Below are 23,242 nucleotides of genomic sequence, written 5' to 3'. Positions count from 1 at the left end.
CAAATCTAAGACAAGAATTTTGGGATGGAGGGAGTACTTTATGATCATCAATGCTACCTTTTAAGAGGGTATATTTGCCTCAGTAACTTGTGTTATGGATATTGCATGTAATCCCTCTGCTCTCATGCCTTTGAAGACATGTTCTAGTGTCTTTGTTCACTCATTTATGTGTGTATATGTAGTCATATATGGAGTATAATATCGAAAATCATCTTATATTTCTGAACGGAGGTGGTAAAAAAATATGGTTTCTGTTTGAATTAGGACCAGGTCCGCGGTGGAGATGAAGTTCTCAAAGTCATGCCGTTTGAACTGGAAGACCTGATGATGAGTTCTACTACTGAACTATCCAGCTGTTATCCTTGTCGCCACATGTCCTGAACTAGTGTTTTCCTGTAGCATTGTTGTCAGGCATGTTCTCGAGGCTGTACTTGTCCACAACAATTTCCTGGTTGTGCCTTTGATTACAAAGGGTGTGGTTCTTGTAAAGCTTACCAACAAATCTAATGCGGCCTGTCTTCATCATCATGTTTATGTGTGGAAAGACAACTCTGTTAGGTTCTCCAAGGTTGACAAGATGGTGATGGTGCATGTAGACATCTCACATGAAGTCCATGGCCTAGTCAGTTATGAGGGGTTCATCCCGTAGGTCGGTGGCAAGAAATAGTCTGCAGAGTTTAGTTAGTTCAACTTTGCTTGCCTCTAGTAAGTACTATTGTTCAGCACTTGATTTGTGTTTGTGAACCCTGTATTGTTTATTAGTACTGCCGCTTTTGGTGTGTGGTCAATCCTGAGAATGGTCTATGTTAATGTCTGTCCTCTCAATTCAGTATGTATATTTTGAATTATACAGATCATATTTTTTGTGAGGACGGTTTATCAATTATGGTTACACTCCAATATCTATATGCATTGCAGGGTTTATCGCACCCACCAGGATTTCCAGTCCCATGGATGTTCGGTCCATACAATTTTTCACGACCTTTGGACTGTCCTGCTTGTGGGAGTAGGCGGGGCCCCTGCATGCCACACATAGTTGGACTATCAATCTTCAGTTTAGTACTTCAACATAGTGATTTCCTGCTAAGGATTCACTCGTGTCACATCAAGTAAATCTTATTGATTTGCTGTCTAAATATTATTGAATTAATGTCATGTTTTCTTTCTTTTCCTGCAATTTGACGATGCAGATTTTGCCATGTGACATTCATCACAGAATAAACCGTTTGGTTTGCTCTACGATGGCTATTTTTTCAGGTTTCACTTCTTATGTCGTGTCAGTAATGAAGGCACTATGCATCACTTATATTACTGGAAAAAATTGGATCAGTCTGTTGTCTGAGTACAAGCTGAATCCCTATGATGAACTGCAATTTGGTTTAACAAAAACGCCACAATTAGTCCTTCTCGCATTTAAAAGAAATGAAGAAAAAAACTGGATCACAGTCACGGATCCTAGTCAAGTTAGAAAGCTGACCATAGTAGACCAGAAACGATCACCGCTGTCTCGCACAGATCGAGCACAAGAAGTTTCTGTAGCACTTATAGTGGCAGCAGCTCAGTCTGATGCAGCTGAGGATTGGGCACCGACCGCGTCAGCGGATCAGTCTGATCTACCAGAGGATCGGGCATCGACACCGGCACCTGCTCCGACACTGGCACCAGCTCTACAGGGAGCACCATCTCCGGCAGCAGCAGCAACTTCAGCACTTGCACCAACACTTGCACTTGCATCTGCACCGGCCCGTGCAGTTGCACCGGCAACAGACTAGGCTGCAGTTCGCACTTCATATACCAAAGTCTTTACAAAAACCTACATGTCCACCTTCTTGGTAAGCATTGGCCGCCCAAGTGCTTCGTTCTTTTTTCTTTCCATGTTGTTTCACATGATTCACTGTGTTGATCTAAATGTTTGGGTATGTCTTCTTGTTTGCAAACAGAGAATTCCGAGAGCATTGAGGGAGTCATTCAACAATCCGGGCGACCGCGGCCAAGTTTCTCTTACCATGCGCAGCCTTGGTGTGAATGAACCCGCTCAATATACCGTAAGTACAAAGGATGGTGCATGATGATTGATGCTAAAGGATGGTCAAGGTTCAAATCTAAATCATATCTTGCGGTAGGGGATGATGTCAGAATCGAAATTTCTCGGCAAGGAGAGCTGGTCCAAATCAACTTTGAAATTCTTCAATAGCAGCACGCAACTGCCGAACTGATCTATCCCTCGAGAGATTTTGATGTAATAATCTGGCATGGTGAAACAAGTGTCCTGTGTGTATAAGTAGTACGACAGTATTATTTATCACATGGTATATCGTTGATAGATTTGCAACTCTAATTGCTGGTTAGGAACTGTCGTTCGATTTCATTCCAATAGCTGTCGTGCTTTATTCAATTTTGTGTAGTCGCCTTGCGACAACATCTAAAACCAGCGCCGTACCGATCGCTTGCAATATGAAAAGCGCTGAGGTAGAACCTATGGGCCCCCAAACATGCAGGGTCAGCCTGCGGCCCAAAGTCCAGAACCGTGAGCCTATCTGAGTATTATATTCTCAGTTTAACCCCCATAAAAAAGCTGAACCCCAATAATGCCCATGCGTTGCAGAGGGAGTATATTTCTCGGAAAGGTGAGCCTATGATATAAAAGATTTGTATATTTCTTTACAGAGTGAGTATCTCTCTGTCAAAAATATATTTATGTGTAACTAGTTACTCCTGTCTTTCTACTTCCTTTCGCTGATATGTGGGGCAACCGGCAACGGGGTCCACGTGCCATATGCACAAATTAGAGTGCACAACTTCACGGTAGACACACCCCGGTCGTAGCACCGCAGCAATGCCTAATGAGCCGTCAAATCACAACCCCCCTTTCCAGCTATAGAAGTAAGCTGGACGGACGAAGCGGCAATATTTCACTGGGCCTGAATCCCCTTCTCCCTCATCTGCTTGTTCAGAGAAAAATCCCTCTTGGCGATTGCATAGGGTGTTCTCATGGAGAACTAGGTATGAATTCTTCATCCATCCCTGATAAATCCAAGTCCCTTGGTCGCAAGTAATCCTAGGATGGCAGCCGCCGCCGTTGATGCATTTTTCTTCCTACTGAATCTAGTGTGTTTCATTTGCAGTGCCCAAAGTGCGAGTACCCTACAGGTTTCTGCGCCCTCGGCGAGAAACCACACTTGTTCCTTCTCATCCTAACACAACATTTTGAAACACGCATAGTACGTTCCTAGAATCCTCTTTTCTATCCGGGAGGGTGGGGATTTTTTGAACATGCTGTGTTCTCATATTATTTTTCCTGCAGTGTATTATTTCTCTGCCAGAACACATGTACTCAAGATGCTCGGCCTTGCCATAACTGAATACACTAGTTTAATGGTCACAGTGAAGACAAGCCATCGATATAAGTTCCGAGTTGGGTTCATGAACCAAGAAGATTGCTGCTTTTTTATGGCCGAACATGGATAAACTTTCTCAAGTGTTACGGACTGAAAGTTGGCGCACGAATGTTGATGGAAATAGCAGAACCTGGTCTAATCTTCACTGCGATCTTCCACCCCGACGTCTTTCCAATTGTTCATCCATGTTAGTTTTGTATCTGGTTCTTGCTTGTTGCCTCGATTACTTCTTAATCCACCTACTCTGTCTAACTAATCACAATTTAAGTTTAGAAGTAGCAACGAATCTCTCACGAAGATGCTACTTCTAAGTAATATTTTCTCATAATTGGTGGCACGTGTAGGTTTTTTCAGAGTTAAGCAGTCTGCTCATTTGTTACTCTATAATAACTCGATTGTTACTAATAGCACTGGAGTTGACTGGATCGACATCCACAAGTTCCTCCACTTTATTGATCGTCTTGAGGTCCTTGTGGGGCGTTTCAATGGTAGAAGGCCACGTTGGATATGTGTGCCACTGCTGCACTCGTTGAACAGGTCCAACTGTGTCGAGAAACTTATGGTACGAGCTGTTTTCTGTTATATATGTTGTTCTTAAACTATTGCTTATACACAGTTTTACAGCTGTGATCTTCTTGAAACAGGAACTGCCGAGTTCTATTGTTCCTATACAGATGCCTAACCATGGTCGGGTTAGACATGCGCTTGGTCACAACATGATGTTTATGTCGACCTACTCAATTCCCCTTGGAGGTGAAAAGATACTTATTCATGGGTGGTCTCAAATAATAAAGGCCCGTCCATCTTGGAGAATAGGACAGAAGATTATGTTCATGCTTTTCCATGGCTCTAAAGAGAATATCCTGTTTATTGACCACGTTGCGAGATGAAGCCGCTTTTAGAAGGTTGTGGATGCGCGGGGTGTCGCCTGGGCCTTGTCCGGGGGCTTGGCGGCCTCACCCTTGGTTAACTGTAGGAAAAGTAGCACCGTTCGAGGCGTGCTTTGTACGGTTGAACCTGTATAAGTACTCATACTGCTCTCAGCTTTGGTTGTTAAGTGCCCCTGCTGGTTTCAGTTAAGGTTGTTAAGTACTCCTGCTACTTTTACAGTCTGTCGTGTTTCTTCAGTCCTGTCTTCCTCCAGCCGCCAAAACCAAACCAACGCCGGCGGGGCCGCCTGCTTCCGCCTCCCACAGTTGGCTGCGCCTCAGCGCACGCATCGCCACCCCACCGTCTCCAAAATCGTTAACGCCGACGTACTCCACGCGCTTTGGTGCGCTCGCCGCAGCGCCGGCCTCTCGCATTGTCAACATGGTCAACAAACAACAAGAATCGGCAGAAGTACGTGGAGAGGATGACAATAGGGGCCCACCACGTCAGCGTATGTAAAAATAAAATGCTTCCTCCTAGTGTTTTCCTGACATCTGGGACCCACGACATTGTGAGCGTATATAGTCAATAGACAAGAGAACAGCACAAGATCGGCTGACACCTGGGACGTAGCTACTCGAGCAGTATTTTTTTGTTTGGTATTGTTGAGACGGAGTAGGGTTTGAACTGGGCTGTGGCCCGTCTAGCCCGAGCTTATATTTTATGTTCACCATGTGACCAACCCAGCTATTTTTTCTTTGTGAAAATGAGCCCATTTTATTTTTTCTGAAGAATACTTATTTTTCTATTCCTTGATGGGATGCAACTCTTTCAAGACGCCTGCAAATCTTGAAAGTAGTATGAAATGGGTTGTAAATATAAAAACAGATGACAAATTGGCAATTACTTTATAATTTCTGAATTTTTTCACATTTTCAGATTCCTATTTCACTAGGCATTAACCTAATTTTAATATATCTTCAAAGTGCTTTAAATCTGGCTCGACATTTCGGTATTAAAAATAGTTTGGAACCCACAGAAATATGCAAAATTGGCCCTGGCCAACCAAAAAACGACTGCAATAAATTGCATAAGAAGTTTCCATGAGCTATATATAAATTATTAAAAAAAAGAGGGAGTTGTCTGACTTGTGGGCCTGTTTAGTTGACGCGTATGCAAGATTTTTTTAGTTATTATATACGTCAACAAACGATTCTAGCAGACATAACCGTTGGATGTCAATCCAACGGCCATCGTGTTTCTTCAATCTCTGATCTTCTTGCTCAAGCCGCCAAAGCAGTGCCGGCGGGACCGCCTACTCCCGCCTCGCGTGGCTGGTTGTGCTGCCGCGCAGGCCTCAGCGCCCCTACTACTCCCACCGCTGGCCAGGGCATCCCTCTACTCACCCACACCCCATGTTATTCTGCAGCAACGGCAGCCTCACACCGCAGCCGAACCGGTGAACCCTCGTACTCCTCTCCGCGCGTGCTTCCACTGCCACGTCTTCCCTGGCTCCGCGTCGTCCCTTCCTAGGCCTCGCCAACGTCCACCGCCATGGTGCTCTGGGTGCGGCATGGTCAATGTGGTCAACGACCGACTTCCATCGGAAGAGTACTGTACGTGGAGAGGCTGACAGCTGGGTCCACGGCAGCCGCAAGGAAGTGCCTCCTTATTACGCGGAAAATAATTATTCCTCCACTGAACAGCAGGGACCAACCGGACGGGCCACCAGTATTTCGCGAAAAAAAATGTTTCCCCCTAACTGCTGGGATCCATAGGACGGGCCACCGTATTTCGCGAAAAAAACGTTCCCCCCGCTGTCAGCTCGGACCCACCGGAAGTGCCTCCTTATTACGCACAAAAAAATGAATACCCCCTGCTAGCTGGGACCCACCTTGGTGGGAGGCTAACTTGTGGGCGTACTAAGTTGACTGGGACGGAGGCCTTTGTCAACTTTAGTCAATATATGAACGATTCTAGATCCAGTGACCGTACGATGTCCATCCAACGGTTGTAGTGCTTCTTCAACCTCTGGTCTTCTTGCTCCAGCCACCCAAAGGAGCGCCGGTCGTGCCGCCTGCTCCTGCCGCCCGTGGCCGGCTGTGATGCCGTAGAGGCCTCACCGCCCCCTACTACTCCCACCGCTGGCTAGGCCATCCCTCTACACATCCACACCCCCTGTTATTCTGCGGTGACGGCAGCCTCACACTGCAGCCGAATGAGCGAACCCACATACTCCTCTACGTGTGGGCATCCACTGCCGCGTCTTCCCCGGCTCCGCGTTGTCCCCTTCCTAGGCCTCGCCGAAATCCAACGCCCTAGTGCTCTCGGCGCGGTGTGGTCAACATGGTCAAGGAATGGCTTCCATCGAACGTGGAGACGGGTCACCATGTACATGGAGGCGGAGGCCAAGGAAGCACGTGAAGATGGCATCGACCTGCTGGAAGAGGGCCGGCTGTTAGCCCTCAGCCGGTCCGCCATCTATCAGCAGGGTCTGCGCCGCTACCACAGCCGGAAAGTCAAGCCAAGGTCCTTCCAAGAGGGTGATCTTGTGCTCCGGCTGATCTAGTGAACAGCCAGCCATCACAAGCTCTCAGCCCCTTGGGAGGGCCCCTTCGTCATCAGCAGAGCTCTAGGCAATGACTCCTACTACCTAATTGACATGCAGAAGCCGAAGGAAAGCAAGAAAGATGATTCCGACAAGGAGTTGGAATGACCATGGAATGCCAATCTCCTCCAAAGATTTTACAGTTAAAAAGCAGTATGTATCACGCTAACTTTTGTACTAAGTACGAGACAAAGGGTCCCCCGAGGAGCACTCGGGGACTACCCTTTTTTATCTATGGTTAATGGGTAACATGCCTATGAATATGTTACTAAATTTGTCTTTTCGTCCGGCACCAGGCCTGACCAGTCGGCCCGGGGACTTGCCGCCTTAAGTTATATATAAAGTTCTGCCTGCAGTCAGACAAGTAGTGTGCCGGCACCCAAGCCCCCTCTTCCCAAAAGTCACAGCTCGAAGAATCGACTGTCCGACTGGTTAGAGTCAAGGGCAGGAAAGGATGCCCACACGAAAAACAGCTAGGGACCAACGAACTAATATAACGCGAGCCGGAATCCTGCCCCGCCAGCCGGCTACTAGAGCAGTCGGCTGGCCGGCTTCCCGTTCACCTTGCTACAATCTAAGAAAGCTCAAGTACTTGCCTTCCCAAAACAACCGAGTCCTTCTCCAGCCACAGACTGTAGAGCAGATGTCCGGCTAGGAAGACGGCGGCCAAGGAAAGGCGGCGAAAGAAAAAGCCGAAAGAATGAAAAGCAAACGTGAAGGGAAGCCAAACACATGCATAATATTTACACAAAAGACCTTCGAAAGGCCAGCATTCGACATAGTCTGAATACACCCCCAATGGGTGGAACTGCCCAAATTTAAAGATTGTTCAAAAGAGTAACAAGCAGGAAAGAAAGGACGACGGATCAAGCCAGGGGAACGACGAGCGAGTTGGGAAGGTTGGTGGAGTCGGCGGCGCCGGCTGGAGGAGTGACCGGCTGGCGAGTCTCGGCATTGTTGTTAGAGGCACGATCGGGCTGAGACGGGCGGGTCGCTTCACCATCCGGCGCAGCGTCTTCATCATCCTCTCCCTCTTCCCCTTCGCCCTCATCACTGGAGGCAATCTCCTCCGCCGAGTCCTCACCTTCGGCCGGGTTCAACCCGAACCACTCGTCCGGCTGAGCGACGCCGGCGTCATCCACCTCAGGAGCAAAGGCGCTGGTGTCGGTATACTCGGCGATCGCCGAGGCGCGCTGGATGATAGCCGGCCGCACCGCCTCCAGCTCCTCGTCAGCCTCCTGCCGCCTGGTGCTCAGCTGGTCCAAGTTCAGCCCAGGATACCAAGCTCAGACGAACTCCAGTGCCCGCCCAGCGCCGGACCAGGCCGCTAACGCCTTCCAAGCCTCGAAGCGGCCGACTGCGACCTCCAGCCAGTCGGCGGTCCAACTTGGGGTGCGCGGGATCACCTCACCGGGCCAGAGGGCGGCCTGCACTTGCGCCCCGGCGCGCTGAAGACGGCGGAGCATGCGGTGGGACAACTGTAGGCGGGCTTGAAGCACCAGAAGCTGCTCCTCAAGTGACCGGCTGGCACCCGGTGCAACCTCGGCTCCCGCCTGCCGTCGCGCGTCACGATAGGCCTCGATGGCTTGAGTGGCGGCAGCAGAGTAACCGGGAAAGTAATCTGCACAAAGAAGAAAGTAGTGGCACAAATTCAAAGGATAAACCAGATAGTAGGAGGCAGGCAAACAAACGACGAAGATGGCGGCTCACCGTCGATCAAATCTTCTACCCGGCTATAGCCTTGACTCAGCGCCTGCCTGGCCTCGTCCCAGTTCACCGCCTCGGTCTCGTATTCGGCTTTGAGGGCGGCCTCGCTATCCTGCGCCTCCTTCAGGGCCGCCTTGTGGCTCTCCTCCTGGTCGGCCATCTTCTTGGCTAGGCGGTCATGCTCTTGAGCCAGGGCGGCGCACTCGGCCTCCTTGGCGCGAAGGGCGGTCTGGGCTCCGCTCAGCTGGCTCCTCAAGTCAGCATTGGCCCCTGTAGATATGAAGAAAGAAGAAAAGATCCAACCCGACTACTCAGCAGTCGGCCCAAATCTCAGGGACTACACCCAGTGGGTGCGCTGACGCGCCCCCACTTGAGACAAAAGATGAAGCACTTACTCCAGCTCTCGGTCAGATCGGTGGTTTTCTGATTCAACTCTTGGGCCTGGGAGTTGAAGGCAGCCGCGCGGAGGTTATGATACTCCTGCAGACGAGATAAGTGATACAAGTAAGAACAAAACGACAATTAGAGTCTACCAAGAAGTTCCAAGCCGCCTGCTCAGCAGCCGACTCGGAACTCGGGGACTAAACCAAGTGGGTGCGCTGACGCGCCCCCACGGAAGAAATCAGGAGCAATCAACGAAAAACAGAAGGACTCACCCGGATCACCGTTCGCGTCGTGAGAAATTCTTGGGTGTACTGCTTCAGTGCGGTAGCTTGAGCCTGAAGCCGGTTCCGGACGTCCTGCGCCGCCACATTCAGCACGGCCGTCCCACCGCCCGGCGTCCACCCAGACGAGCTATCGCTAGCCGCTTCCAGGTCCTAGGTCGGCTGGCTGGCGCTAGCGGCGTTGTGAGGATCTGGCGCTGAAGTCGCCTTCTCCTCGCGCCGACGGGACGGCGACAGGACCACAAGGTCCGCCCCGACAGTCGGCTCACCTCCAGCCAGCTGCGCGGGCGGCGCGTCGTACCGGCCACCTTGGCCCTTTCCAGTCGGCGGCGTCAGTTCCGCCTCCTTCCCCTTCGCCGGCTGGCCACGGCTAGTCTCCTCCATCGGGGGCACTGGAGTGTCGGGTGCCGCGGCACGAAGGGGGATGATGAGCAGTGGAGGTTGGTTCCGTTGGGCCTCCCCCTCCTCCTCCGTGGCCACGGCCTCCGCCTGGGCCTTGGAAGCCGCGTCGGCACGTGCCTCCACCGACTTCTCCCATGCCTCCCGAGCCGCCCTCCGCTCTTCCGCCTCCCACTCCTCCCGCGCTTCCTGCGCGTTTCGCTCTGTAGCTTCTAGGAGGTCGGCACGGGGATCCACACGGCAGGAGCTTGAGGACCCTCCCGCGGGTCCGACTACGGAGGCGGCAGGGGCTCGTTCAAGAGAAAGTGGGACCCTGTTTTTTAAGTCAAGAAGAAGGCTTAGAAAGATATCAACCGAAGAAGAAAAAGAAAGGCATAAGAGCGACAACACCTATGCTGAAACCGACTGCGGCTGCTTCACCACCTTGCAGAAGCGGGCCGCCTTCGCGGCCGCCTCATCCCGTTTGGTCGCCACTGCGGTACTCTTGGGCTTCTTAGGCCGACTTCCGAAGTGGGTTGACGCGGCCTGGCATTTCTACGCGCCGCCATGGGTAGCCGGCGTGGCGGATGGGCCCGTGCTTTGATGATGGGGCGCCGGCTGACGGCGCGGAACAACCTCAGCCTCGGCATCATCCAGCCAATCCTCGAAGGAGGCCCCGAGCCCAGAGCCGCCTGCCTCGCCGCCCTCCCCTGCGACGTCTTCTTCCATGGCGGCCGCCCCCAGGTCCGGGTTGTCAACGTTGTCCATCATGCGGTCAGGGAGGAACTGGCGTTCCACCCCCGCAGGCCAGGTTGCCGGCGGAAGCATGGGCTTCTTCCAAAACAAGCCGACTGGTTAGGAGTTGGCCATCATGAACCCAGCAACAAGGAAAGAAGAAAAGAAGAGAAACTTACTACCGGCGGAGGATTGGCGCGAGAGTACGACACCTTGCCGTACTGCCACTCCTCGGTGAGCTTGCAGTTGGAAATGTAGTTCACCATGTAAGACACCTCGGCATGAGGCATCTCCTTGGTGCTTAGCCAGCATGGATCGAAGTGGCCGCTCATCTGACAGATCATGTGAGGTCGGCCCTGAAGCGGGAGCACCCGATGCTCCACGAAGACGGCCACCAGGTCAGACCCGATAAGGCCCTCCGACTGGATCATCAACCGGAGCCGTGCAACGGAGGCGGCCCCACCCTGAGACAGCGACCTGGCCCGGAAGGACCATGAGGGCTGCCTCCCAGCCGGCGGTCCGGCTACATAAGGTGGCAGATTGACGAAGTCGCCTTGGGGAGCGATGTTCTTCACATAGAAGTAGGATTTCTGCCAGAGCTTTACCGATTGGATCAGCGGGATGGGAGGAAACTAGTTGTTGTCGCTCGTCCTCTGCATGGCGATGAAGGCGCTGCATGGGGCGGGCACGCCCGCGACGACAGTGCCGAGCTCGCACTGAAAGAATTCTCCCCACAGTTCGAGGGTGGGGAGGACACCGAGAAAACCCTCGCACAAGGCGACGAAGGCCGACAGTAGCATCACCGCGTTCAGAGTAAGGTGATGCGGCTGGAGATGATAAAATTCGAGGATGGAGTAGAGAAACCCGCTCGCCGGTAGGCCGAAGCCGCGCAGGCAGTGCGAGCGGAAGATTACCCGCTCGTCCTCCTCCGGCGCCGGCGAGATCTCCCTCTCTGGCGCAAGGCGGACCCGCATGAGATCCGCGCCTAGCAGCCGCCGCGTCCGACGGAGGAAGTCGACGTGGTCATCGTGGACGTTGGAGCCGTCCCAAGAGCTCGACAACGCCATGGGGACGACGGGGCGATGAGAAAGGTGCGGCGAAAGAAAGGCGCACGACCCAGCTACGATGAAGCGACGGCAAGCCAAGAAGATTGGCAGGAAGGCCGAGCGGCGGCAGGTAGCTGTCGCGGCGGAGAGGAGGAAGAAGAAGGAGGGGGCAGAGCGAGGGAGAGCGCACGAGCGTCTGGCGCTCCCCTCCTCTCCCCCTACTTATAGCCTCGTGCGGCGAAGCCAAGGAGGCATGGCGTGGGGGGACGTGGGATTAACTGCACCCACTCCCTCACGCCCCGCAATTATTGCGCCTTCACGGTGTGAGGAAACCACCGCTGGGGCGCGCGCGGTCCATTCGGGCCGCAGAAGATCCGCGCGTGGGCCGAGGCCCTGTAGTGGCGGGCCCCGGACTGCGGCGTCCCCCCGTCACGCGCGTGGGTTGGCAGGTCCTTCCAGCCGCGGGGTGCCACGTGGCGCGCAGGCGACGAACGATCAGCTTGTATCCTGACTCGCGCGCCAACTGGAACCCGCCTTCAAGCTTCGAAATCTCTAAGAGATGGCGCGCCTAGTCAAAGTTGTCTCCCAATTCCCGGCCCCTCAAGATAGGAAGCTGACTGAGCTCCTTCTCTTTTTTCTGCCTCGGGGCCCAAATAGCTTCGGGGACTACTATTGGAGTAAATGACCACAGGTAGCCTAGCCGGCTTCCCCTAGCACTTCAGAAAAATTATAGGCCGATTGAGCCTCCAAGCTTCCAAGACGTGGGGCCGCCTTCCCCCAGCAGGCTACCTCTCAAGCCGGCTGCGCAAAGGCGGCCCAACCCTGAAATCCTTGAGAATCAAGACCACGAGAAGGCCGACTTCAAGAAGCCGGCCATGAGAAGGCCGACTCCCAGGAGCCGGCCCCTCAGCAGGCAGCTAAGATCTTGCCCTCAAAGTCTGCACCCACATAACAGCGACAAGATGGGGCGTGGCTACAGTGAAGCCTGCCACCCCCGAATCCCGGGGCATGCATGGCTACAGTGCGCCGTACGGGGCGGCAATCACCCGTCTGGCGTGGCACTGTTGCCACGTTGATCGTGACGTCACCCACGGCGAGCGGTCAGTACAACCCGTGGGTGGCGGGCCCCCTCAGTCAGGGAGACCCCAAAGGCGGCCAGACATCCCGCAGTCGGCCAGGGGTGCGGTCGGCTCCCGATAGCCGGCCAGCTCTCTCCCTCGAAGGAGGTGCCTCATTAAGGAGATAAGACAAGGTAAGGCTACAGTGATGGGCCGCCCCGCGGCGGCACTGTAGCCATGCTTACCAAGACAAAGCCCTCATCACCAGAGGCAAGGCAACAGTAACCAGCCTCCGACAAGACTCCCGAGAGGTGGGGCCGGCCTGTCGACCAGAGGGCCGGCAGCAGGCGGGGCCTACCAGTCGGCGGGCCCATCGATCGGCGGAGAAGCCCGCCAGCGTAGACACAGACGGCTGGGGCCCGCGCTCCACCGGATTACCCTTGTACCCCTGGGGGTAGGCCTATATAAACTCCCTAGGGCGCCCATGCAAGGGGAGATCTCTCTCTGGATAGTTTTTAGACACCGCAGTGAGAGGAGGAGCAAGCAAGCCTTACCCCTCTTCATCCTTTCACCAAACAGCTCAAGGAGCCTCTTGTAGCTACTTGCCAATCTAGTGACCATGCGGAGACCCCGCAGAGCAGCAGTAGGGGTGTTATCTCCACGGAGAGCCCTGAAGCTGGGTAAGATTCGCCGGCGTGCATGTCTTCGCCTTATCCCATTTCCAGGCACCGATGATGTTTTATTGGCTCCCACAATGATAAGCCACCCGTTGGCATATGTCGCACCAACTACCCGACAAGCGATATAGAGTACGCGGGCATGTCTCGTCCCCCGCCTATGACATTGAGGTCATTGACAGCGACACCCTGAGGAGGGCTGTGTCACAGGTTAAGTGGCCAACCCCCAACCCCTCGGGTTCAACCTCCGTCAATCGCATCCATGGCCCCGCCACTGATCTCCTCTGGCTCGCTGTCAACAATTTGCCATTCTACATCGCCATCGAGCCCCTTTCGTCATTTATGAAGGACACATTCTGTGACACTGGCTTGGGATCCACAGCTTCCAAGTCAGACCTCATCGACGGCGACCACGAGGAGGGCACCCTCTCCGGCTCTTCCAAGGGGAAAGAGCCCATCTGCTCTTCCAAGGGGAAGGAGCCCATCTGTGACAACATGGAGCGCATCCAGGGTCCGTGCTCTTCCCACGGGAACGAGCCCATCTGTGACAAGTGAGGAAACCCATGATTTGTTTCTTTCAGTTATTCACAATGTGATGCTCTATATGTGCAATTATTTACTGTGCGGTACATTTCATCAATCTAGTTTTAAACATACCAATAGGAATGCATATATTTGCATGTTGTTAAGCCTGTTATAGCTAGCATATGCCTCTTTTAAAAAAAATTGATTGTTCGGTTGTTTGTAGTTAGCATATGTTCAGTTTCTAATGCTATCTTTGGTTGTTCGTAGTATGCCTTGTTTATTCCAGTTATTCACAACGTGATGTTCTATATGTGCAAATATAAACTATGCAGTTCAATTTCATCAGTACCAATTTCAACAATACCACTATGAATGACTACATTTGGTTGATGCATCATATAGTTAACACTCCTTTCCATTTTTATTTAACCATAACCAGTGTACTTAGACCGGCACAATACTAGTTTGAATGACCATGTTTGCTTGTTGTTAAATGTTAGGTCTGTAGCAGTTAGCACACCTTTCCACTTGTTTTGCTTTACTAGCGTGCTTAAACCTGCACACTGAAGCTATCTTTTGGAGATTATTTTGTCTGCCGTGTGTAATTTTGGTTGATGTTTAGCCTGTTGTGCTTAACATGCTTCTTGATGTACCTACACAGAACAATTTTGGGAACGACTGCTTTTTTCCGTCGAGGTTAGTTTCATCCCATGGCTTATATCTGCTCACTATTCAGGATATCCGTTGCTGGTACCATATAGGCCGGCGGCTGATAAGGGACTAATCGGTGAATCAGACTTTTAACTGAATATATCTGCAACCCATTTTTCCTTAGGTTAACTAGGGCCATATGTAATATATCTGAGGCTACATAGCAACATGCACTGTACTTAATGTCTAAATATGCAATCCTAGTCTACATAGCAACAAGGAAGAGTGTTACATTAATGTTCTAATGATGTCTAGATATACGTAGAAGAGCAGCAGCAACAACAACAACAACAACACATCCATGTTTGGATACTCAACTTAGCTAGAGGTTAGAGTTAGTTTCGAGCTCATTACTAACCCTGAACTAACTCCATCCAAAGAGTTTTTTGGATGGCAGGATTAGATTGACAATAAATGCACTAGGAGAACTAGCTCCAATTAGCACCTCTTGGGTTGGATACTAGTTTTTTTGGGTGGGTTATAGATGCAACTAGCTCAAACTAGCCCTCATGTTTAGATATACTTTAGGGCTATTTGAGCCCGAACAAGCTCAAACTAACTTAACCCGTGGATACAGTAGCAGATAATTTTTAAGAATGAACTAAACTCCTTCCGGCCCAAAATATAAGACATTAATTCATCAAATATGTGAGTATATTGGATGTTATAAGATACTCCCCCCGTTCCTAAATATTTTTTATTTTTAGGGATTTCAAAGGGACTACCACATACAAATGTATATAGACATATTATAAAAGAGTGTTGTACTACATCATTGAGCCATTGTTGTTTAGCTTCTAATATTAACTTGGTGCTTTTAGGTACATATGTAATTGGTAAAGATCCGCGTTTCAACCCTTTTTGCGTATGGGGCAATGAGATATCGATGAACCAGCATCAAGTGAGGAAGCTGATAAAGATTGTTAGTAAAATGGGTCCAAAGATGGCAATTAAACTATTTGTTTACACTTTATCCAAGACAACAACGAACTGCGGGATGGTAATTAAGAACTCTGCAGCCTTCTTTTTACTGCCCATAATGAATTGTGTTAGATGACAATGTCTGAAATCTTATTCCTTTGCAGTGGTTGCCAAAGCAGATTACTCAAGATTACCTCTCAAACTACATGATTGGTGGGCATGCAAAGTTTAAGTTTTTCTACCAGAACACGATGATTATCTAGATGTTTTCATGAAGACCGTGAAGGATGGGCAGTCGACTATCACAAGGGGTTGGCCTAGAGTCGTGCGTGCCTTCGGCATGGAGGAGGGCACAATATGGGCATTCTGCTTCACCTTGTTCAGCAACCAGAATATATTTCGCCTCTTTATTTACCGTCTTTAATAGTACAAGTATACAACTGTGGTTCATCATTCTTTATTTGGTTCTTATGTAATTCTTGAACATATGTACCTATGCATCGAATAATGCATTGGTTGTTTTAACCTAATGGATATGTATAAAGCTGTAGCATGCATTCAAATTCAAATCCAAATCCGGTACAATTTGGAAAAGAAGCATTTAAATTACAGTGAAATTACGCTCTCCAGGTTGTTACGGCACACACGGTTGGTAAAACACAAACGTTTGCGATATGCACCATAATCTGAGATGGTTCACAGGGAGGATAGGTGTGCAGGCATGCACACAGTTGGCGTTTGCAAAGTGTGTGCGATGTCAGACAATATCACAAATGGTGCGGGCAAACTAAACGTTTGTCTTAGTTGCCTTATCGTACATGATTCTCAACAATGAAATGTTTCTGGTGAAGTATGCATCGTAAATGTTGCACCACAGAATAGCGTGTGTGATAGTTGTCGACTACGACGATGTTACGACGGTCCGACGTTTCGTAATCCTGTCCGACACTCGTAAGACGATTAGCTAATCTTCTTAACGGTGAACCGTTTGTGATGGACTGCTCATCATACATGTTCTATAATAGTGAACCATTTGTGATGGGTCGCGCATCGTAAACGTAGCACCACAGAATACCGATTGCGATGGAAATGCGAGCAGAAACGAGTAGGAATACTATAGGGGCCCAATCCCCGACGGTTTCTGGGTCGTGTGGGAAGTACCCCCTATCGCCCACACTCACTTAGAGACGGTTCCAAATGCCTTCACGGAAAGGGGTTTTAAACTGTTTGTTTAGGACCGACGTGCATCAGTGGTACTTCCTCTCAAAGGGAAGGAACTTCGGTAACACATCCTCGTCTTCACCGGCTCCACTCTTGGTTATATCTGCCCTTTACTCGTGCATGCTTATCTTGTGTTACATCCCTTGCTTGCTTGTGTACTTATTGTTGTTGCATCATATAGGTTGCTCACCTAGTTGCATATCTAGACAACCTACTATGATGCAAAGTTTAAATCTAGGTGAACTCGTCTCCGTAGTTGAGCGAGAGAATAAATAGTATAGGGCATTATCCATTATTAGGAAACTGTTTTAATGGTAGTAAGAATGTACAGCCATCTTTGAAGTGGACTTGGGAGTGGGAAGCATAAGGGATGAAGCCGGGGATAACATGTCTGATGCGATCATACCAGCACTAAAGCACCAGATCCCATCAGAACTATGAAGTTAAGCGTGCTTGGGCGAAAGTAGTACTAGGATGGGTGACCTCCTGAGAAGTCCTCGTGTTGCATTCCATTTTTAATTTTTTTTTGCGCCTCATGAAAAACAGAACGCACGTGCGCGATATATAATAACACCGTTATCTTGTTTTTAATGTTTGCGATATGTTTTAGCTCGTAGCTTACTAATCACGCGTCAAGGGGGAGTTGGGGCGTGAAAAGCTCGTTCTGAAAGGGGTGTAAAATACATGTTGCTTTGGTATAGAGGGAGGGGTGGAAACCGTAGTAAACTCGTCTCCATAGTTGAACGAGAGAGTAACTAGTACATGGCATTATCCATTATTAGGCAACGATTGTAATGGTAGTAAGAATGTACATGCGTCTTTGTAGCGGACTTGGGAGAGTGAAGCATAAGGGTGTGATCATACTAGCACTAAAGCACCACATCCCATCAAAACTCTGAAGTTAAGCGTGCTTGGACAAGAGTAGTAGTAGGATGGGTGACCTCCTGGGAAGTCCTCGCGTTGCATTCCCTTTTTAATTATTATTTTGCGCCTCGTGAGAAACAGAACGCATGTGCGCAATATATATTAACCCCGTTATCTTATTTTTAACGTTTAGGATATGTTTTAGCTCGTATCTCAATACTCTAGCGTCTAGGGGGAGTTGGGGCGCAAAAGGCACGTTCTGAAAGGGGTGTAAAATACGTGTTGCTGCGGTATAGAGGGAGGGGTGGAAATCATGGTAAATTTGTTTCCGTAGTTGAGCGAGAGAGTAAGTAGTAAAGGGCACTATCCATTATTAGGCAATAATTGTAATGGTAGTAAGAATGTACAGCCGTCTTTGTAGCGGACCTGGGAGTGGGAAGCATAAGGGATAAAGCCGGGGGTAACATGTCGGATACGATCATACCAGCACTAAAGCACCGGATCCCATCAGAAATCTAAAGGGTAGTCCTCGTGTTGCATTCCTTATTAATTATTTTTTGCGCCTCGTGAGAAACAGAACGCGCGTGCACGATATATATTAACCCCGTTAACATATTTTTGACGTTTGCGATATGTTTTAGCTCGCAGCTCATTATTCATCGGTCTAGGGGAGCTGGGGCGCGAAAAGTGCGTTCTGAAAGGGTTGTAAAATACGTGTTGCCGTGGTATAGAGGGAGGGGTGGAAACCGTGGTAAACTCGTCTCCGTAGTTCAGTGAGAGAGTAAGTAGTATAGGTCATTATCCATTGTTAGGCAACGGTTGTAATGTTAGTAAGAATGTACAGCCGTCTTTGTAGCCAACCTGGGAGTGGGAAGCATAAGGGATGAAGCCGGGGGTAACATATTGGATGCGATCATACCAGCACTAAAGCACCGGATCCCATCAGAACTCCGAAGTTAAGCGTGCTTGGACTAGAGTAGTACTAGGATGGGTGACCTCCTAGGAAGTCCTCGTGTTGCATTCCCTTTTTAATTATTTTCTTGCGCCTCGTGAGAAATAGAACGCACGTGCATGATATATATTAACCCCGTTATCTTATTTTTAACATTAGCGATATGTGTTAGCTCGCAGCTCATTACTCACGCGTCTTGGGGGAGTTGGGGTGCGAAAAGCGCATTCTGAAAGGGGTGTAAAATAAGTGTTGTTGCGGTATAGAGGGAGGGGTGGAAACCGTGGTAAACTCATCTCTGTATTTGAGTAAGAGAGTAAGTAGTTTAGGGCATTATCCATTATTAGGCAACTGTTCTAATGGTAGGAAGAATGTACATCCGTCTTTGTAGCAGACCTGGGAGTGGGAAGCATAAGCGATGTAGCCGGGGGTAACATGTCAGATGCGATCATACCAGCAGTAAAGCACTGGATCCTATAAGAACTCTGAAGTTAGCATTCTTGGGCAAGAGTAGTACTAGGATGGGTGACCTCCTAGGAAGTCCTCGTGTGTAGCATTCCCTTTTTAATTATTATTTTTCGCCTCATGAGAAACAGAACGCACGTGCATGATATATATTAACCCCGTTATCTTATTTTTTATGTTTGCATTATGGTTTAGCTCGCAGCTCATTACTCATGCATCTAGGGGAAGTTGGGGCGCAAAAAGCGCGTTCTGAAAGTGGAGTAAAATATGTGTTGCTGCGGTATAGAGGGAGGGGTGGAAATCATGGTAAACTCGTCTCCGTAGTTGAGCGAGAGACTAAGTAGTATATGGCATTATCCTTTATTAGGCGACGGGTGTAATGGTAGTAAGAATTTACAGTCGTCTTTGTAGCGGACCAGGGAGTGGGAAGCATAAGGGATGAAGCCGGGGGTAACATGTCGGATGCAATTATACCAACACTAAAGCACCAGATTCCATCAGAACTCCGAAGTTAAGCGTGCTTTGGCGAGAGTAGTAGTAGGATGGGTTACCTCCTAGGAAGTCCTCGTGTTGCATTCCCTTTTAATTATTATTTATGCGCCTCGTGAGAAACAGAACTCAAGTCCTCGTGTTGCATTCCCTTTTTAATTATTTTTTTGCACCCCGTGAGAAACAGAACGCACGTGCGCGATATATATTAAGCTTGCCATCATATTTTTCACATTTGCGATATGTTTTAGCTCGGAGCTCATTAGTCACGCGTCTAGGGAGAGTTGGGGCGCGAAAAGCGCGTTCTGAAAGGGGTGTAAAATACGTGTTGCTGCGGTACAGAGGGAGGGGTGGAAACCGTGGTAAACTTGTCTTCGTAGTTGAGCGAGAGAGTAAGTAGTATAGGGCATTATTCATTATTAGGGAATGGTTGTAATGGTAGTAAGAATGTACAACCGTCTTTGTAGCGGACCTGGGAGTGAGAAGCGTAAGGGATAAAGTCGGGGGTAACATGTCGGATGTGATCATACCAACACTAAAGCACCGGATCCCATCAGAACTCCGAAGAGAAGTCCTTGTGTTGCATTCCCTTTTTAATTATTATTATGAGCCTCGTGAGAAACAAAACGCACGTGTGCGATATATATTAACACCGTCATCTTATTTTGGACGTTTGCGATATGTTTTAGCCCGCAGTTAATTACTCACGCATCTAGGGGGAGTTGGGGTGCGAAAAGCGCTTTCTGAAGGGGTTGTAAAACATGTGTTGCTGCGGTATAGAGGGAGGTGTGGAAACCATGGTAAACTCCTCTCAGTAGTTGAACGAGAGAGTAAGTAGTATAGGGCATTATCCATTATTAGGCAACAGTTGTAATGGTAGTAAGAATGTACAATCGTCTTTGTAGCAGACCTGGGAGTGGGAAGCATAAGGGATGAAGAAGGGGTAGCATGTCGGATGCGATCATACCAGCACTAAAGCACCGGATCCCATCAGAACTCTGAAGTTAAGCATGCTTGGGTGAGAGTAGTACTAGGATGGGTGACCTCCTAGGAAATCCTCGTGTTGCATTCCCTTTTTAATTATTTTCTTGTGCCTCATAAGAAACATAACGCACGTGCATGATATATATTAACCCCGTTATCTTATTTTTGATGTTTTCGATTTGTTTTAGCTCGCAGCTCATTACTCATGTGTCTAGGGGAGTTGGGGCGCGAAAAGCGTGTTCAGAAAAGGGAGTAAAATATGTGTTGTTGCGCTATAGAGGGAGGGGCAGAAAGCGGTGTAAACTCATCTCCGCAGTTGAGTGAGAGAGAAAGTAGTATAGGACATTATCCATTATTAGGCAATGGTTGTAATGGTTGTATAATTGTCTTTGTAGAAGACCTGGGAGTGGGAAGCATAAGGGATGAAGCCAGGGGTAACTTGTCGGATGTGATCATACCAGCACTAAAGCACCGTATCCCATCAGAACTCCAAAGTTAAGCGTGCATGCTTGGGTGAGAGTAGTACTAGGATGGGTGACCTCCTGGGAAGTCCTCGTGTTGCATTCCCTTTTTAATTATTATTTTCTGCCTCTTGAAGCGTGCTTGGGCGAGAGTAGTACTAGGATGGGTGACCTCCTCGGAAGTCCTCGTGTTGCATTTCCTTTTTAATTATTATTTTCCGCCTCGTGAAGCGTGCTTGGGCGAGAGTAGTACTAGGATGGGTGACCTCCAGGGAAGTCCTCGTGTTGCATTCCCTTTTTAATTATTATTTTCCACCTCGTGAGAAACAGAACTCATGTGCGCGATATATATTAACCTCGTTATCTTATTTTTGACGTTTGCAATATGTTTTATCTTGCAGCTCATTAGTCACGCGTCTAGGTGGAGTTGGGGCACAAAACGCGCGTTCTGAAAGGGGTGTGAAATATATGTTGCTGCGGTATAGAGGGAGGGGTGGAAACCGTGGTAAACTCGTCTCCGTAGTTCAGCGAGAGAGTAAGTAGTATAGGGAATTATCCATTATTAGGCGACGGTTGTAATGGTAGTAAGAATGTATGGCCGTGTTTGTAGTGGACCTAGGAGTGGGAAGCATATAAGGAATGAAACTGGGAGTAACATGTCGGATGTTGATCATACCTCCACTAAAGCACCGGATAAAGGAAATATGCCCTAGAGGCAATAATAAAGTTGTTATTTATATTTCCTTATATCATGATAAATGATTGTTATTCATGCTAGAATTGTATTAACTGTAAACTTAGTACATGTGTGAATACATAGACAAACAAAGTGTCCCTAGTATGCCTCTACTTGACTAGCTCGTTAATCAAAGATGGTTAAGTTTCCTAGCCTTAGACATGTGTTGTCATTTGAAGAATGGTATCACATCATTAGAGAATGATGTGATGGACAAGACCCATCCGTTAGCTTAGCACTATGATCGTTTAGTTTATTGCTATTGCTTTCTTCATGACTTATACATGTTCCTCAAAATATGAGATTATGCAACTCCCGAATACCGGAGGAACACCTTGTGTGCTATCAAATGTCACAACATAATAGGGTGATTATAAATATGCTCTACAGGTGTTTCCGGTGGTGTTTGTTGAGTTGGCAAAGATCGATATTAGGATTTGTCACTCCGTGTATTAGAGAGGTATCTCTGGGCCCTCTCGGTAATGCACATCACTATGAGCCTTGCAAGCAATGTGACTAATGGGTTAGTCACGGGATGAGGCATTATGTAATGAGTAAAGATACTTGCCGGTGACGAGATTTAACTAGGTATGATGATACCGACGATCGAATCTCGGGCAAGTAACATACCGATGACAAAGGGAACAATGTATGTTGTTGTGCGGTTGGACTGATAAAGATCTTCGTAGAATATGTAGGAACCATTATGAGCATCCAGGTTCCACCGTTGGTTATTGACCGGAGATGTGTCTCAGTCATGTCTACATAGTTCTCGAACCTGTAGGGTCTACACGCTTAATATTTGATGACGATATGTATTTTGAGTTATGTGATTTGATGCACGGAAGGTTGTTCGGAGTCCCGGATGAGATCATGGACATGACTAGGAGTCTCGAAATGGTCGAGACATAAAGATTCATATATTGGAACACTACATTTAGACACCGGAATGGTTCGGGTTGTTTCGGATAAGTTTCGGAGTACCGGGGGTTACCGGACCCCCCCCGGGTAGTTATTGGGCCTCATGTGCCTAATGGTGGAAGAGAGGAGGTAGGCCAAGGTGTGGCGCGTGCCGCCCTAGCCCAAACCGAATTGGACTAGGGCTAGGGGGCCGGGCCCCCCTTTTCCTTCTCTTCTTCCTCCCCTTCCTTCTTCTCCTACTAGGACTAGGAAAGGGGGAAACCTACTCCTACTAGGAGTAGGATTCCTCCCCTTGGGTGCGCCCCTTGTGGATGGCCCTCCTCCTCCTCCCCTCTTTTATATACGGGGGAGGGGGCACCCCATAGACACACAAGTTGATCTTTAGCCGTCTGCGGTGCCCCCCTCCATAGTTTTCCACCTCGGTCATATTGTCGTAGTGCTTAGGCGAAGCCCTGCATCTGTAACTTCATCATCACCATCAACAGGCCGTGGGTAACATGTTGGATGCAATCATACCAGCACTAAAGCACCAGATCCCATCAGAACATCGAAGTTAACCATGCTTGGGCGAGAGTAGTACTAGGATGGGTGACCTCCTGGGAAGTCCTCGTGTTGCATTCCATTTTTAATTATTATTTTGCGCCTCATGAGAAATAGAACGCACATGGGCGATATATATTAATCCCATTATATTATTTTTGACGTTTGCAATATGTTTTAGCTCGTAGCTCATTACTCACGCGTCTAGATATCTCACATGTTGGCAAAAGGATGAACAAATCTCACGTCAACAAAAGAGTGGAAGAACATAGGGCATGTTTGGTTCCCATCCTAAGGTTGTCACGTCTAACCT

The 23,242-nt window shown here is 48.9% G+C and overlaps 7 non-coding genes and 1 pseudogene across 7 annotated transcripts; all 8 read left to right on the top strand.

Annotated features, from left to right (window-relative positions):
• The first annotated feature begins 16,912 nt into the window (after positions 1-16,912).
• LOC119304423 lies at positions 16,913-17,031 on the top strand. Its single transcript, XR_005148252.1, has one exon. It is a non-coding gene; the product is annotated as a 5S ribosomal RNA (ribosomal RNA).
• Positions 17,032-17,370: 339 nt separating this feature from the next.
• Positions 17,371-17,489, top strand: LOC119304514. Its single transcript, XR_005148329.1, has one exon. It is a non-coding gene; the product is annotated as a 5S ribosomal RNA (ribosomal RNA).
• An 800-nt stretch (positions 17,490-18,289) lies between these two features.
• On the top strand, positions 18,290-18,408 carry LOC119304422. Its single transcript, XR_005148251.1, has one exon. It is a non-coding gene; the product is annotated as a 5S ribosomal RNA (ribosomal RNA).
• A 365-nt stretch (positions 18,409-18,773) lies between these two features.
• On the top strand, positions 18,774-18,893 carry LOC119304667 (annotated as a pseudogene).
• Positions 18,894-19,258: 365 nt separating this feature from the next.
• On the top strand, positions 19,259-19,377 carry LOC119304502. Its single transcript, XR_005148318.1, has one exon. It is a non-coding gene; the product is annotated as a 5S ribosomal RNA (ribosomal RNA).
• Positions 19,378-20,240: 863 nt separating this feature from the next.
• On the top strand, positions 20,241-20,359 carry LOC119304484. The gene has a single exon (XR_005148302.1). It is a non-coding gene; the product is annotated as a 5S ribosomal RNA (ribosomal RNA).
• A 356-nt stretch (positions 20,360-20,715) lies between these two features.
• Positions 20,716-20,838, top strand: LOC119304491. The gene has a single exon (XR_005148307.1). It is a non-coding gene; the product is annotated as a 5S ribosomal RNA (ribosomal RNA).
• Positions 20,839-22,891: 2,053 nt separating this feature from the next.
• LOC119304447 lies at positions 22,892-23,010 on the top strand. The gene has a single exon (XR_005148275.1). It is a non-coding gene; the product is annotated as a 5S ribosomal RNA (ribosomal RNA).
• Positions 23,011-23,242: the final 232 nt, after the last annotated feature.

This window comes from Triticum dicoccoides, chromosome 5A, assembly GCF_002162155.2.
Source record: "Triticum dicoccoides isolate Atlit2015 ecotype Zavitan chromosome 5A, WEW_v2.0, whole genome shotgun sequence".
In the NCBI taxonomy this organism is placed as follows: Eukaryota; Viridiplantae; Streptophyta; class Magnoliopsida; order Poales; family Poaceae; genus Triticum; species Triticum dicoccoides.
Note: the sequence above shows the minus strand (reverse complement) of the source record. Positions and strands in the feature narration are given on the sequence as shown.